At 40.6% G+C, this 16,576-nt stretch overlaps 1 protein-coding gene across 1 annotated transcript in view; it reads right to left on the bottom strand.

Moving 5' to 3' along the window:
- Positions 1-16,576, bottom strand: part of SLC25A26 (solute carrier family 25 member 26) — a 298,689-nt gene that overhangs the window by 277,437 nt on the left and 4,676 nt on the right. The window contains exon 3 of the mRNA XM_082412391.1: positions 15,419-15,534. The gene's annotated coding sequence lies outside the window, so the exon portion shown is untranslated. The remainder of the gene's footprint in view (positions 1-15,418; positions 15,535-16,576) is intronic.

Below are 16,576 nucleotides of genomic sequence, written 5' to 3'. Positions count from 1 at the left end.
GCAACTACTGAAGCCCACGCACCTAGAGCCCAGGCTCCACAACAAGAGAAGCCACCGCAATGAGAAGCCCGCTCACCGCAACCAGAGAAAATGCCCGCGTGCAGCGACTAAGCCCCAACACAGCCAAAAATAAATAAAATTTAAAAAAAAAAAGCAAATTAAAGAAAAAATTCTTCCAATCCATTCCCATTTCCACTCATCACTGGGAAAGTTTTACTTGAAATCTAAAATCCCTTAGTAGCTTATTCTCTGGATAGCTCAAACATAACTTTTTGCCCTGATTTAAAGTTTTAACAATGTGATTTATGTGCTAACTTAGACACATCTCAGGAGGTGAGGGATTCAAAGAGCAGCCATGACTTGGGACTTTGGGAGGGAATAATTTTATGGAGGCTCAGTTATAAATGAGGAAAATAATTCTTACCTCAGAGGGGATGATATAAGAGATAATTATCATTTGCAAAATGCCTCAAGGTCTTGAGATAAAAGGGGTCATTTTGGTGTATCACGCTGTCATTTTTATTATGTGCTCTCTTATATTTCTTTTACAGAATATGGGGCAAAATCGTTTTAAATGAATTGAAGGTGGTTGCCTTACTTCACTGATTAAACAGAACAATCTACTTGCCCTTGGCCACAGGCAGAGTTCTTATCAATGGAATGAGGAATAAAGAAATTCCTAGCCTTGTTGCTTCTCCTTTTTCATTGGCTTACTTAATGAGCTACATTATTTTCAATTTATTATTCTACTTTAATTATGTTCACATTATTCTTTTAGTTTAATATGATACAAACGATGCTTGCCTTAGCACTTTTTAATGGTAAGTGTACAGCCAGGGTAATTCAGTTTCACTGTCTTAGTCTATTTGGGCTGCTGTAACAAAGTGCCATAGACTGCATGGTCTATAAACAACAGAAATTTATTTCTCAGTCTTGGAGGCTAGAAGTCTGAGATGAGGGTGCCAGCATGGTTAGGTTCTGCTCAGGGTCCTCTTCTGGCTTGTATACTGCCTCCTTCTCCTTGTATCTTCACATGAAGAAAAGTGGGTAAGGGAGCTCCCTGACCTCTTCTTATAAAGGCACTAATTCCATTCATGAGGGCTTCACCCCGTGACCTAATTACGTCCACCTCTGAATTCCATCACACTGGGAGTCAGAATTTGGCGGGGAGGGGGACACAAACATTGAGTCTATAACATCCACCAGTATTTATTGAACACCTGTCATGTGTTAGGCGCTAAGAGAAAACTGATGGACAAACAGACCCACTTGCAGAGCTCACAAAGCTCAGAGTCCAGTGGAGCAGAAACACGGGAAATAATCGTAAAATAAATATTCCATTTTAAAGTTTGACAAAAGACATAACCAGAGACCTGAGATTATTAGGATGGGACTTGATATAAATAAACTTCCAATAGATCTTCCTCTTTCTGTTTGTAATAAATGTGATCACAGATGTCCTCAGAGTTAAAACATTTTAATAACACACTAATTTGTCAGGAACAGTATATCTAGGTCAAAGGAAGAGTTCAGTCTCATTTGTTAGAGTTGCTTTTGATTTTCTCTGAGTTTTAATATTTTTGAGGATATGATGGAACATTACAACTGTAGAAAAAAATTGCAAATGCTGAGCAAAAACTGGTTCTTATATAATTGACAGTAAGAATCAAGAGGAAATAAAAATTTCTAAAAATAAAAATACAAAATAAACAATATTGCAGTAGTGAATTTAGGGACAAAATATTTATGAGTCATTGCAATTCCCTAGTGAACATCTAGTTATCATTTACTGAATGCTTTCTATTTGTACAGAGTGCAGGCTCAAGAAATGATACCTATTACTATGTTCTATTTTGGGGGCTCGTAATGCGGTAAGGACTGACTCAGAAATGTGGAGATGTCAAAAGGACCTGAAAAAAAAAGGCAATCAGGAATTTCAGCTCTGTGGTAGAATGATCTCACAGGGACCCAGAAAATGCAACGCTCTAGCCTAACGGTAAGAAGAGGACCCATCTTACTTCACAGAGACCTGAATGGATGGAAGATTTCCCTAGAGCAGTGGTTCTCAAAGTGTGGTCCTTGGCTCATCAGCATCAACGTCAACTAGGAATTTGTTAGCAATGCAAATTCTCAGCACCACCCCCCAGACCCACTGCATCAGAAATTCTGACGGTGCAACAAGCATCTCTGTTTTAACAGGCCCTCCAGGCAAGGGCAGAAGATTGTTTCTGGATTTCCATCACCCTTACCATCTAGGATGATTCAGACAACAATCACCAATTAAACAGAAGTCTCAAGATAAACAAGAAGTGGAACATATGGACTGACTTACTGGAAGAGTCCAGAAGCATGGACTGTCTCTGCAAGTTTGAGAACCATTGCCCTAGACCAGACCTGACCTGGTTAACTCCGGTTAGTCACTGGGTTTGGAAACCTCGACTTCAACAGTTACATGAGTAGGCTTCTCCTCTCCTTTGGTTTTGCTTCCTTAGCTAACATTTATTTTATTTTCTCTGTATCTCAATTCAAAAGGATCTGATTGGGGCAAGTTGTTACCAGCATTCCTATTGGATAAAGCTTTGGAGTCAGGCCAGATCATAGGCCACCAGCCAACCTATAAACTGGTTGCCCTGAGGTCCCATGCCCACCCCTGGTCCAATCAGCCAAGGCCACAGAGCTGGGGCTACAGGGAAGCTACATGGGCATTGATGCTTAATGAATGGCTTGGAGCTGTTTCTTGCAGTAAGAGATTGTAGGGAATGCTCTCCCTAGAAAGGGGTTGTTGGTCCCTTGCTTTTATCACCTAGAAATATTGACTGACCTAGCATAGACATGACCCCTTCTGATACAGGTCCAAGACTGAGTTGATTTGTACTGAAGTAACTGTGAAGCTGTTACAACTAAAGTCACTTAAATATTAATGTGTATAAATAACCACAGATGATTGGCCGTCCATTGGACCTATTATCTTCTTCTCCAACAAACATGTCATGTTAGGCCCTTGAGGTAAGGATCGGCACCAAAATATTCCCTGGCACATAGTGAGTGCTCAATAACTATTTGTTGAATGAATGAATGGATGGATGGATGAGTGAGAAAAAGGAATCCACCTGGACATAGAGACTATCATGCTAAGTGAAGTAAGCCAGAGAGAGAAAGACAAATATCATATGATATCACTTATATGTGGAATCTAAAAAATAACACAAATGAACTTATTTACAAAACAGAAACAAACTCACAGACATAGAAAACAACCTTATGATGATCAAAGGGGAAAGCAGTGGGGAGATAAATTGGGAGTATGGGATTAGCAGATACACACTACTACATATAAAGTAAACAACAAGGATTTACTGTACAGCACAGGGAACTGTATTCAATATCTTGTAATAACATCAATATAATGGAAAAGAATCAAATATATATATATATATATATATATATATATATATCTGAATCACTTTGCTGTACACCTGAAACTATCATTATATTGTAAATCAACTATAATTCAATTTTTTAAAAAATTTATTTATTTTTGGCTGTGCTGGGTCTCCATTGCTGCGCGCGGGCCCCCTCTAGTTGCATCAAGTGGGGACCGCCCTTCGTTCCGGTGCGCGGGCCTCTCACTGCGGTGGCCTCTCCCGTTGCGGAGCACGGGCTCTAGGCCCGCCGGCTTCAGTAGTTGTGGCTTGCGGGCTCTAGAGCGCAGGCTCAGTAGTTGTGGCGCACGGGCTTAGTTGCTCTATGGCATGTGGGATCCTCCTAGACCAGGGCTCAAACCCGTGTACCCTGCATTGGCAGGCGGATTCCTAACCACTGCACCACCAGGGAAGCCCCTATAATTCAATTTTTTTAAAAAAGGAATCCATCTATTTGTTGGGGGGTGGGGAAAGGTTAACACACACAAAAAAAGTCAACAAAAAACAATTTTTGAATTCTTGTATTCAGTCTCAAGTTTAAAACTTTTGATTGAACAGCCTATATTTATATAGACTGTTGTTGAGAACATTTTATACAGCTTTCAAACAAAGGAGCATACATAACATTTGTTGCAGCTTTGTGTAAAGTAGCTAAAGGTTACAGCCTAAATGACTCTCCATGGGAACTTGGTTAAATAAATCACAGAACCAAAAAATGGAATAGTTTGGATCTGTTTCATAATTTTAAATGAATTTCCTCAGAAGTGTATGAAAAGTGTTTGCTACCATTGTTTCATTTCACTGATTAAACAAACTAATTTACTCACCCTTGTTTGCAGGTAGCAGTGAAATGAAGAATGAAAAATTCCTAGCCACGTAGCCATATTTAAGAAGCAGCTTTTTCATTAAAAAAAAAATCTGAAACGTAATATTGCCCATCAACTGTATTTCAATTGAAATAAAAAATAAGGAAGCAGCTTATATCTTTTCTGATATGGAACAACCTCTGAGATATATTTGTGAGCAAAAAAAGCAAGATGCTGACAGCATATAGCAGCATTTGTGTAAATTAAAAGGGAGATCTATGTACAGACTATCTTAAGAAGTACACATAAGGGCTTCCTTGGTGGCGCAGTGGTTGAGAGTCTGCCTGCCAATGCAGGGGACAGGGGTTCAAGCCCTGGTCTGGGAAGATCCCACATGCCGCGAAGCAACTGGGCCCGTGAGCCACAACTACTGAGCCTGCGCGTCTGGAGCCTGTGCTCCGCAACAACAGAGGCCACGATAGTGAGAGGCCCGCGCACCGCGATGAAGAGTGGCCCCCGCTTGCCGCAACTAGAGAGAGCCCTCGCACAGAAACGAAGACCCAACACAGCCAAAAATAAATTAATTAATTAATTAAAAAAAAAAAAAAGAAGTACACATAAGAAGCTTGTAAAGGAATTAAAATGTTGCCTCTGGGGAAGAGAACTGAGAAGAATGGGGTGGAGATGCCCTTCTCACTGTCTACCCCTTCATACTGTTGTCATTTTTAAGAAAACATGTATTTTTACTTATTCAAAATGTCATTAACATACTTAAGGCATTAACTCTTAGAAGATTTGACTTAAAAAAAATTAGGAGAATATGGATATTGCAGCAATTACACCTGCATTCTGATTTTCTGTACATGCTACTATATTTTTAGAGGACAGAAAATTGTTTCTGCATTTCTATTACCCTTACCATCTAGGATGATTTGGCCACCAAATACAGAAGTCTCAATTTCAATAATAAACAGAATGTATGGACTTACTTCATGGAAGAGTCCAGAAGCATGGCAGGATTCAGGTGCAATTTGATTCTGAGGTTCACCACGTTTTGGGGCTTCACCGCTCTCTCCATTCAATTCTCTCAATCTGGCCTCCTCTGAACTAGCACTGGCCCCAGGGTGGCATGCCCTATTGGTGGCAAAAACCACCACCGCTGTTCCAGGTGCTGCCGCTACCACGCAGCCCAGCATGAAGGAAGCCTCTATCCCAGCATTCCAAGTGCAGCGCCCGAGGTTCGCTCCAGGAACCAGCCTAGCTCCCACGTGCAGCCCGGGATCCGTGACTGTGGCCACGTGAACAGAATGGGCTGCCCCTGGCTTCCCTGCTCCAACCCTGGGGAGGGTAGAATTCACTTCCCTGGTACCACAGGCGGCCTCAAATGCAAGATAACAGCTGTTGGGAAGGAAGAACCGGGGAGTGGAGGCTGATAGGAAATGCCAGGAATTGTCCCCCAAAAGTTGATCTTCAGCTTTGCAAAAACGAGGGCTTGGCTAAATCTCTGCACTTTGTCCCAGAGTTATGCTATCCACCCCCTCCCTTTTTTTTGTTTTTTTTTTCTCACAGTGAAGATGCCTTGGCAATCAGTCTACTGGCTGGGCAACCGGTGTCTTAGATAATATCACACGTCCTTGAAATAAAAAAAAATATTGTTTTCTCATCTGACAGTTTGACTCTTTAATACTATGCAATGAACACCCATCCTAGAAGTACACTATCACCAAGTCAAGATGAAAACGTCATCTTAGTATGACGAAGGGAGAACAGTGCCATTTGGACTCTGCTTCTCCGTGGGAGGAGATCTCCACGGTCACAGTCGGCTTTTATCTATGATTTTGAAACATAAATCTCAGCTCTGAATACTGCCGAGTTTGCTGGCCTTTCCTGAACCCAGAATCTGGCAGAGCCAACTACTCACAAAATGCGAGCTGCTTGTTACCACTGAGGCTCTCAGCTGGTTGTGAGATTGCTGGAGATATTAGCCAGCCACGGAGCCCACAAATACAAACCGTGCCCTTGCAGGGGGCCACACCTGGAGTAGGAGCTGGGGATACAGTAGTGAAAGGAGACAGGGTCCCAGCCCCCTGGAACTTGCTCCAGCAGGGAAGGCAGACAGTAAACATACTCATTTAAACAGTTAAGTAATTACAAACTGCAGAAATCCTGTGCGATATGTCCCCTGCTCATACCCTCCTGCTTATCAAGGAAGCTTTCCCCCTCATTCTCTGCAAGGCAGATGCCTGGATCTTCTTTGTCCTAGAACCAGCCCTGTTCCCATCCACCCCTCTGAACACAAACACTTCGAGCACACACTGTTCCCTTTACAGGAAATAGCCTCCCTAATACCCTACTACCTCCTTCCCCTTCACCAGGTTAACCTCGCTTTCTTCTTTGGATTTCAGTTTAAACTACACTTCCTAAGGGAATCCTTCCCTGAGATTCGATCAGCTATTTTTGTAGGATCTTCCAGCCCCATCTGTGTTTCCCTCTTGGCACATGGGCTCTTCAGAATTAGACATCTATTTGGGAGATATTTGATTACTCTCTGCCTCCACAACCAGACTCTACGTTCCAAGCAGGTAAAACCAGTGTCTAGTGTTTTCACCTTTGTATTTCCATGCCATACCAAGCACGCTCCACCCCAGGGCCTTTGTTCGTGCTGCTCCCTCTGCCTGGAACACTGTCTCCCGGATGGCCACATGGTCCACTCTCTGACTTCCTTCAGGTTTCTGCTCAGATATGAACTTAACCATGAGCCCTTCCCCAACTCCTTTACATAAAATAACAGTCCCAACTCAGGGCATCACAATTCCCTTTATCTTGCCCTGCAGAGCACCTCTACTATTCAAAGACTCTATTTTCTTCATTTTTGTATTGCTCCACTAAAATGGAAGCTCCATGAGAATAGAGCTTTTGTTCATTTCGTTGACTACATTTTCCTTGGAAGCTCACCTGTCTGGTACATATTAGGTGCTCAGTAAATATTTATTGAATGAATGGCTGAATCAGTACCTAGTGCTTAGCAAATTGTCATCACATAGTAGGCACTCAGTAAATATTTTTGAGTGAGTAAGTGCCTGTATGAAGAAGTATAGGTGCTGCTCAAACAAATGCAGAACATTTAACCTCCTTGTAAGTCATATAAGGTATATAGAATAAAAAGGGGGTTTCAGCCATTTTGATTGCATTAAGCCAATATAGGCATACCTCGGAGACACTGCGGGTTCAGTTCCAGACCATTGCAATAAAGTGAACATCGCAATAAACCAAGTTGCAAGGAATTTTTGGCTTCCTAATGCCAAAAGTTATGTTTATACTATACCATAGTCAATTAAGTGTGCAATAGTATTATGTCTAAAAGAACAATGTATTTATCTTAATTAAAAAATACTTCATTGCTAAAAAATGCTAACCATCACCTGAGCTTTTTTGCTGGTGGAGGTACTTGCCTTCATGTCGATGGCTGCTGACTGATCGGGGTGGTGGTTGCTGAAGGCTGGGGTGGCTGTGACAATGTCTTTTTTTTTTAAAATAAATTTATTTATTCATTTATGTATTTTTGGCTGCGTTGGGTCTTCGTTGCTGCACGCAGGCTTTCTCTAGTTGTGGCGAGTGGGGGCTACTCTTCGTTGCGGTGGGCAGGCTTCTCATTGCGGTGGCTTCTCTTGTTGCGGAGCACGGGCTCTAGGCGTGCAGGCTCCAGTAGTTGCGGCACGCAGGCTCAGTAGTTGTGACTCACGGACTCTAGAGCGCAGGCTCAGTAGTTGTGGCGCACGGGCTTAGCTGCTCCGCGGCATGTGGGATCTTCCCGGACCAGGGCTCGAACCCGTGTCCCCTGCACTGGCAGGCGGATTCTTAACAACTACACCACCAGGGAAGTCCTGTGGCAATGTCTTAAAATAAGACAACAATGAAATTTGCCACACCAATTGACTCTTCCTTTACCAAATGATTTCTCTGTAACATGCAATGCTGTTTGATAGCATTTTACCCACAGTAGAACTTGAAGCCAACCTTCTCAAACCCTGCTGCTGCTTTATCAATTAAGTTTATGTCATATTCTAAATCCTTTGTTGTCATTTTGATAATCTTCACAGCATCTCCTCCAGGATTAGGTTCCATCTCAAGAAACCATTTTCTGTGCATAAGAAGCAACTCCTCATCCATTCAAGTCTTATCCTGAGATTGCAGCAATTCAGTCACATCTTCAGGCTCCACTTCTAATTCTAGTTCTCTTGCTATTTCCACCAGAGCTGTGGTAACTTCCTTCACTGAAGTTTTGGACCCCTCAAAGTCATACATGAGGGTTGGAATCAACTTCTTCCAAACTCCTGTTAATATTGATATTTGACCTCTATTAATATTGACCTCTTCCCATGAATCTTGAATGTTCTTAATGGCATCTAGAATGGTGAATCCTTTCTAGAAGGTTTTCGATTTATTTTGCTCAGATCCATCAGAGGAATCACTATCTAGGGCAGCTATAGCCTTATGAAATATATTTCCTAAATAATAAGATTTGAAAGTAAAAATGACTCCTTGATCCACGAGCTGCAGAATGGATGCTGTGTTAGCAGGCATGAAAACAACATTAATCTTGTTGTACGTCTCCATCAGAGTTCTTGGGTGACCAGGTGCACTGTCAATGAGCAGTAATATTTTGAAAGGAATCTTTTTTTTCTGAGGAGTAGTTCTCAACAGTGGGCTTAAAATATTCAGTTAACCATGTTGTAAACAGATGTGCTAGCTGTCATCCAGGCTTTGTTGTTGCATTGATGGAACACAGGCAGAGTAGATTTCGCATAATTCTTAAGGGCCCTAGGATTCTCAGAATGGTAAATGAGCATTGGCTTCAATGGCAAATCACCAGCTGCTTTAGCCATAACAAGAGAGTCAGCCTGTCCTTTGACGCTTTGAAGCCAGATATTGACTTCTCCTCTCTAGCTATGAAAATCCTAGATGGCATCTTCTTCCAAGCGAAAGTTGTTTTATCGACATTGAAAATCTCTTGTTCGCTATAGCCACCTTCATAAATTATCTTAGCTAGATATTCTGGATACCTTGCTGTAGCTTCTACATCAGCACTTGCTGCTTCACCCTGCACTTTTATGTTACACAGATGGCTTCTTTCCTTAAGCCTCGTGAATCAACCTCTGATAGCTTCAAACTCTTGTTCTGCAGCTTCCTCACTTCTCTCAGCCTTCATAGCATAGAAGAGAGTTAGGACCTGGCTCTAGATTAGGCTTTAGTTTAAGGGAATGTTGTGGCTGGTTTGATCTTCTATCCAGACCATGAACACATTCTCCATATCAGCAGTAAGGTTGTTTCACTTTCTTATCATTTATGGGTTCACTGGAGCAGCGCTTGTAATATTCTTCAAGAACGTTTCCTCTGTGTTCACAACTTGGCTAACTGTTTGGTGCAAGAGGCCTGACTTTTGGCCTATGTATGCTTTTGACTTGCCTTCCTCACTAAGCTTCATCATTTCTAGTGTTTGACTTAAAATGAGAGACATCAGACTCTTCCTTTCATTTGGACACTTAAGAGGCCATTGTAGGATTATTAATTGGCCTAATTTCAATATTGTTGTGTCTCAGGGAAGAGGGAGGCCTGAGGAGAGGGAGAGAGACGGGGAACAGCCGGTTGGTAGAGCAGTCAGAACACACACAACGTTTATCAGATAAGTTAACTCTTACTTGGGCATGGTTTGTGGCCCTCCAAAACAATTACTATAGTAACATCAAAGATCACAGATCACCATAACAAATAAAATCATAATGAAAAAGTTTGAAATATTGTGAGAATTACCAAAATGTGACACAGAGAACTGGAGTAAGCAAATGCTGATGGAAAAATGGTGCGGATAGACTTGCTCAAGTCAGGGTTGCCACAAACCTTCAGTTTATGAAAATACAGTATCTTCAAACTGCAAGAAAACGAGGTATGCCTGTAGGTCAGTGAAACTTTGTTACAGTTGTTGGTAAGACTAGAATGCTTGAGCAGGAGTGGAAACTGTTAAACCCTTCCCTTCCCTTCCCTTCCCAGACACCTATCAGACCCACCTCCCTGCTCTTCATATAGTCACTCAGCTGGCAGCTTTTGTTGTCCTGCAGTTTCTTGCCAAGAACAAAGATTGAAAATCTCCCAGAGAGCAATTAGTGTCAGGGTTGACCAACTGGAAGCCAAACCCTGCAGCTATTTTCCCCGCATTCCTCAACTCCCAGGAGGTCTCCAGAAGATGAGGAACAGAGGTTAGAGGGCAGGATTCTAGAAGTTTCTTTCTCTTACGAAAGGCTGAGTTGTGTGGGTGGAGGAATTGTATAGGGTATAGAGCAGACAGCGCTGGGTCTGAACCTTTGGGAGATGGATTTCCTCTGCCTCTTTAAACGTTTGGCCTTTCAGTTACTAATGATACTAAAGGGGCTATATGGTTTCTTCTGGAGCTGTGTCAGGATTTGTTCCATAAATTACCTGGGAGGATGCCATATGCAAATTCAAGAAGAAATAGCAGTCTTCATATTCATGGGGACAGCTTAGTTATCCTCAAGGGGAAGGGAAGGAAAAATAGGTATTTTTTTTCTTAATAAAGTCTTTCCTATCAACTCCCATATTCCACGACTGTTCTTCCTTAGTAACAGGTTGGGAGCAGCCTAGAAATTTTACTAAAGCAATTTAGCCTGAATTTCAATATAACCTCACATAATAGTTATAGTGAATTGCTAGACTCCTTTGGAAGCTACTTTTTTTTTTTTTGGCCGTACCACGCGGCATGTGGGATCTTAGTTCCCTGACCAGGGATGGAACCCGCAACCCCGGCAGTGGAAGCACGGAGTCTTAACCACTGGACCGCCAGGGAAGTCCCTGGAAGCTATTTTAAAGATCTGTTCACAGGATACTTTTCCTGGGATGTAGAAAGACACATATGGTGATAAAACTATGATGGCTATCTCCCTAAACCCTTTGCTTTTAATGAAATGGTCATTAGGAAGACAAGCAACACTCAATTCACATATATACAAAGGAAAAAAAGATCAAAGTATATATTAATCTTCGTCATCATATTTAGGCTAAGTGACAACTTATATAAAAAGTATTACATTATAACTAACAGCAATTACACATAGTTGATGAATGAGGACAGCGAGTCTTATACAGGTTATAAAACTTGCCTAAAGATAACTAGTCATTATGTGACAGCACAGGGCTTTGATTCTAGAGCTGCTAGTTTTGAAAGTCCATACTCTAAATCAGGATGCTGTACTGAGTACTGGTATTTCATGTAATATTTATATTTTTTCCTTTGTAAATTGTATCGTATATCCCAGCACATTTTATATTACTTTAGTATGCCACCTTTTTAAAATGGTGTCAGGGGGCTTCCCTGGTGGCGCAGTGGTTAAGAATCCGCCTGCCAATTCAGGGGACACGGGTTCGAGCCCTGGTCTGGGAAGATTCCACATGCCGCAGAGTAACTAAGCCCATGTGCCACAACTACTGAGCCTGTGCTCTAGAGCCCGCGAGCCACAACTACTGAGCCCACGTGCCACAACTACTAAAGCCCGCATGCCTAGAGCCTGTGCTCCACAACAAGAGAAGCCACCACAATAAGAAGCCCGTGCACCACAACGAAAAGTAGCCCCTGCTCGCCACAACTAGAGAAAGCCTGCGTGCAGCAACAAAGACCCAATGCAGCCAAAAATAAATAAATAAAAATAATTTTAAAAATAAATAAATAAATAAATAAAATGGTGTCAGAGTGAGTTTTTAAATTTAGGTAAAATTCACATAACATAAAGTTTGCTATTTTAACCTTTTTTTTTTTTTTCTGGCCTCCTGGCTTGCAGAGCCAAGGATTGAACGGGGCCACTGCAGTGAAAGTGCCAAGTCCTAAACCCTAGACTGCCAGGGAATTCCCTATTTTAACCATTTTAAAGTACACAATTCAGTAGCATTTAGTACATTCACAGTGTTTTGCTACCATCACCTTTATTTAGTTCCAGAACATTTTCATCACCCCAAAAGGAAATCCCATAACCATTAACCAGCAGTCCTCCTCCTGCCTCCCCACAATTCCTGATAACCACGAATTTGTCTCTTATCTCTATGAATTTGCCTGTTCTGGACATTTCAGATAAATGGAATCACACACTATGTGGTCTTTTGTATTTGTTTTCTTTCACTTGACATCATGTTTTCAAGGTTCTTCTATTTATAGCGTATATCAGTCCTTTGTTCCTTTTTACAGCTGAAAAATTTTCCATTGTATGGATAGCCACATTTTCTTTATACATTAATTTTTTTGATGGACTTTTGGGTTATTTCCATCTTTGGCTATTGTGAAAATTGCCGCTATGAACATTCATGTACAAGTTTTTGTTTGTACACCTGTGTTCAATTCTTTTGGATATATATACCTAGGAACTAAATTGCTGGATGGTATAGTAATTCTGTTTAACTTATTGAAGAGCCATCAAACTGTTTTGCACAGTGTCTGCATCATTTTACAGTTCCAGCAGCAATGCATAAGTGTTCTAATTTCTTCGCATCTACACCAACATTTGTTATCTTCCACGAAAAAAAAAATTGTACACATCCTAGTGGAGGTATAGTAGTATCTCACTGGGGTTTTGGTTTGCATTTCTCTAATGACTAATGAAGTTAAACATTATTTTTTCATGTGTTTAGTACTGTTCTTTTAAAAAAAATTTAATTCTAGAATAGATAATAATAAATAATCTAAAATTTTAGATTTATAGAACATTTGCAAAAATTATATAACAACATTTTAATAACACAATCTCCATATCAAATGTACTGGAAGGCATTTCTCTGCCTCCTCTACTTCTTCCACCTTGAGTTTTTAACTTTTTTTTTTTTTTTTTTTTTTTTTAGTTTTTAACTTTTTGATAGAGAAATATGTCATTGGAAAATATTATAGTTATTGATGAAGGTTCTGATACATTGTCTATTTTGCTTATAAAATCATGGGGGTAGATAGTATTACAGTGACATTAGAAATTAATAAATGGTGGTACATAGCACAGTAATTAAGAACATCGTCTGTCTTAGTCACACCAGGTCTAAATATACTGGCCATGTCATCTTAGGCAAGGTATCTAACCTCTCTGAACCTCAGTCTCTTCTCCTGCGAAATAGGGATAGCATCTACCTCATAGTGTCATTATGAGGGTCAATTGAAAAAATGTATTGAAAGCACTTACATGCAGTATTTAGCACTCAATAAATGAGGGATTTACTTTGTTTGTTTGCTTGCTTCTTAAAGCACCAAGCAATCACCTAATTTATCTGTGTTCCCATAGTTGGTCAGGATTTATGGGATACCATCATTCTATCTCTGCATCCTTCATTCGTTCATACATGTATTCATTCATTCTTCAAATATGCATTGGGCCCATATTATGTGTTAAGCTGTGGTCACAAAGCTGCAAACATCAATAGCATTAAGAATCAAAAGTCTGGAAGCAGAGAAACCTAAGATTAAATCCCAACTGCCACTTCCTAGGTGTGTGATCCTGGGCAAGTCACATAGCATCTGTTTCCTCATCTATTAAGTGGGACTGCTAATACTCCCTGCCTCATAAGGTAGAAAGGATTAAGTAAGTGCATCACTGAAAGCATTTACCAAAGCATCCTGCACACTGAGCACTCCCTCAAAATATGTTAACCACCAGAGAGTTAACAAGTTAATAAATGCAAAGATTTAGAAGAGTACATGACACATTGTAAATATGTCTCAGTATATTTTGTTTGTTTTTTAACCACTGAAAAACATAAAACCATTCTTAGCTTGTAGGTAATACAGGGAAAGGTTAAGAAATAAATTTGGCTGTGGGCCATAACACAAGGCATAGTGCATCATATGAAGAAAGGATAAATATGGTTTCTTGAAACTTTTGTTTCAATTATGTATATACATGTTTATGCGTGTATATGTGGTGGTAAAACAAAATGCATTTCTTATTCTGAACAGCAATCAAAAAATTTGAAAACATTAACCTAGAGAAGGTTATCTGGAGAGCGGTGTCGTAAATGCCAGCTTGCCTTAGCAGGTGGATCACACAGCTTTACTAGTTTTAGGCTTTAGTGGTATCAATTCAAAATGTAAAGTCATACCAAAGTGATAGATTAAAAGGAAATTAATAACTGAAGGGGAAGTTATTTAGACTAGGGGTCTAGTCTAAAACAGAGTAACCTAAGATTTAAGCAAAGAAAAAAAAAGAAAGAAAAAGAGAGAGAGAGAAGAAAAAAAGAACTGCTATCTGTCTAGTTTTGCTCCCATCACTCAGCTGTGAGTGTTCCCAGCACTCTCAGGATTTTAGAGGAAAGGTCACAAGATCAAGGTCAAACATCTGAAAAATGCACATGCTGTGCGTTTGGAAGCAGAAACATTCCCAAGCATATGCCAGCTTTTAAGTTCACTGAAGCAGGGAACTAACTTAATGATTAAAACTGCAATGTCTTCCAACACTTAGCTTAATTCAGCAGTTCTCTGCTGCATGTAAAATCCTTGGGGTACCCAAACTCAGGCAAGCTGAATTTCTCAGCCAGGAGTGTCAGGAATGTTCAGGATACAAGCACGCCAAATTTGGGCACTGATTCCCTGGGGGACGCTGCTCTTAACCACTCCCGGTTTGGCTAAGCCTCCCCTCACCTGGGCAACAGTCCACAAAAATGAGTTTAAAATTCCAGGAATGTGCTAAATCTGGAAAGTGAATAACACATTTTTTGGGGTCCTCATTCATCTGGCTACAAGGCTTTATGGGGAACAATTTTCCAAAGATGGTACAGTTCAAGGAGCAAGGTTGCTCAGATTCCAGATTGCTGAGTCATTTTCTAAAACTCTGCCTAGTGTTTGCTGGATCGGCTTTGTGGCAAGCCAGGGTTGTCCTTTATGGAACCATATATTCACACTGTGGGCAACTGTAACCATCTGGGAACTCAGTGAATGGTTCCATAAAGCACACCTTCAAGTATCATAATGTGATCATAAAACTGGACATTGTCTTTCACTTATTAAAATACTATTAAAATAAATTATAGGTGGAGGATGCAAGAAGTTCTTCTAACAATGGCACCTTTAGTTTCTGAAGACATATTTGTGAATTACAATCCTCCCCAAAGAGATGTCCACCAGGATCACCCTAGGGTCCCTGGCATTGAACTTACCCAACACTATTGAACTGGTATGTTTTCTTGTCTCAGTATCCAATGAGTATTCAATTAGGAGGTAAGCTTCCTCCAGCAAAAAAACAGCGTGTCTTTTAGTGCTGTACCATCAGTGCCTAGTAGGAATTGACAAAATAAGTATTTCATGAACATCTGTTGAATGAAAAAATGAATGAAAACAATCTGCCAACTGTCATGGGCCATCTTAGAATACTTAATTTTCTTTTTTAGTTTAGCTTCAGAAAAATTTAAGATTCATTTCAGAATATTTGAAATTGATGTTGTGTAGTTTAACAAACCATCTGTATTAAACAAGTGTAACACTTGACTGGCTTCCTTTGTAAAGGGTACAATTCTGCACTACTGCCAGCTTCAGAATATCTTCAAACTAGCTACCAATGTGTGGGCCAACCACTGCAGTTTCGATTGAAATCAAACTCACACTACGTTTGAATTCTTGGAACTCTTAGTTAACTGTGGAAGAGGCGACCACGATCGGAACTTGTAGAGGAACTCACTTTAATGAGGTTTCCCTGAGTCGTCTCAAGTCCACACATACTCTGCCAGGCTTGATCAGGCAGCCAATCATGTCTGTGACTCATTTGTGTTTATTCTCAAAGCTACTGAAAAGTAGGCAGACTCCGTCTACTCTCCACAATTGAAACTGAAGGCTTTAATACAGACTGAAATGTCTCTCATTGCTCTTCCCATCTGTTAGTGAAAAATCTCCTTTATTTTGGGATGGCTAAACCTGGATGATGTAAATTGCACGCGGCTATCTTTCCCGGCTGTCGGGAGAAGGCCAATCTGTATGTAGTAGGAGGGGAGGAGGGCAACAGAGGAAAAAATAACCAACAGATGGAGAGAGAAAGCTGAGGGCATCGCTTGGGCCTCTTCATCCAGCCTTGATGAAAACTAGTTTCATCTCTACTCTTGCCAGTTATATGGAGTAATATATTTCCTTTCTTGCTTAAGCTAGTTCAGCTAGGTTTCTGTCACTGGCAACCAAAACATCCTAATACAAGTAATTACTTCAGCCCCGTTCAGAATCCTAAATGATCACTAATAGGGCATTGGTTTAATACATTTTGGAACATTCAAAGAATAGAATATTATTGAGCTAATAAAAGTGGTCAGTAGAGGTTTATATTTAACAAA

Source organism: Balaenoptera physalus (genome assembly GCF_965194825.1).
Source record: "Balaenoptera physalus genome assembly, chromosome: 11".
In the NCBI taxonomy this organism is placed as follows: Eukaryota; Metazoa; Chordata; class Mammalia; order Artiodactyla; family Balaenopteridae; genus Balaenoptera; species Balaenoptera physalus.
This window is presented reverse-complemented; position numbering and strand designations above follow the sequence as displayed.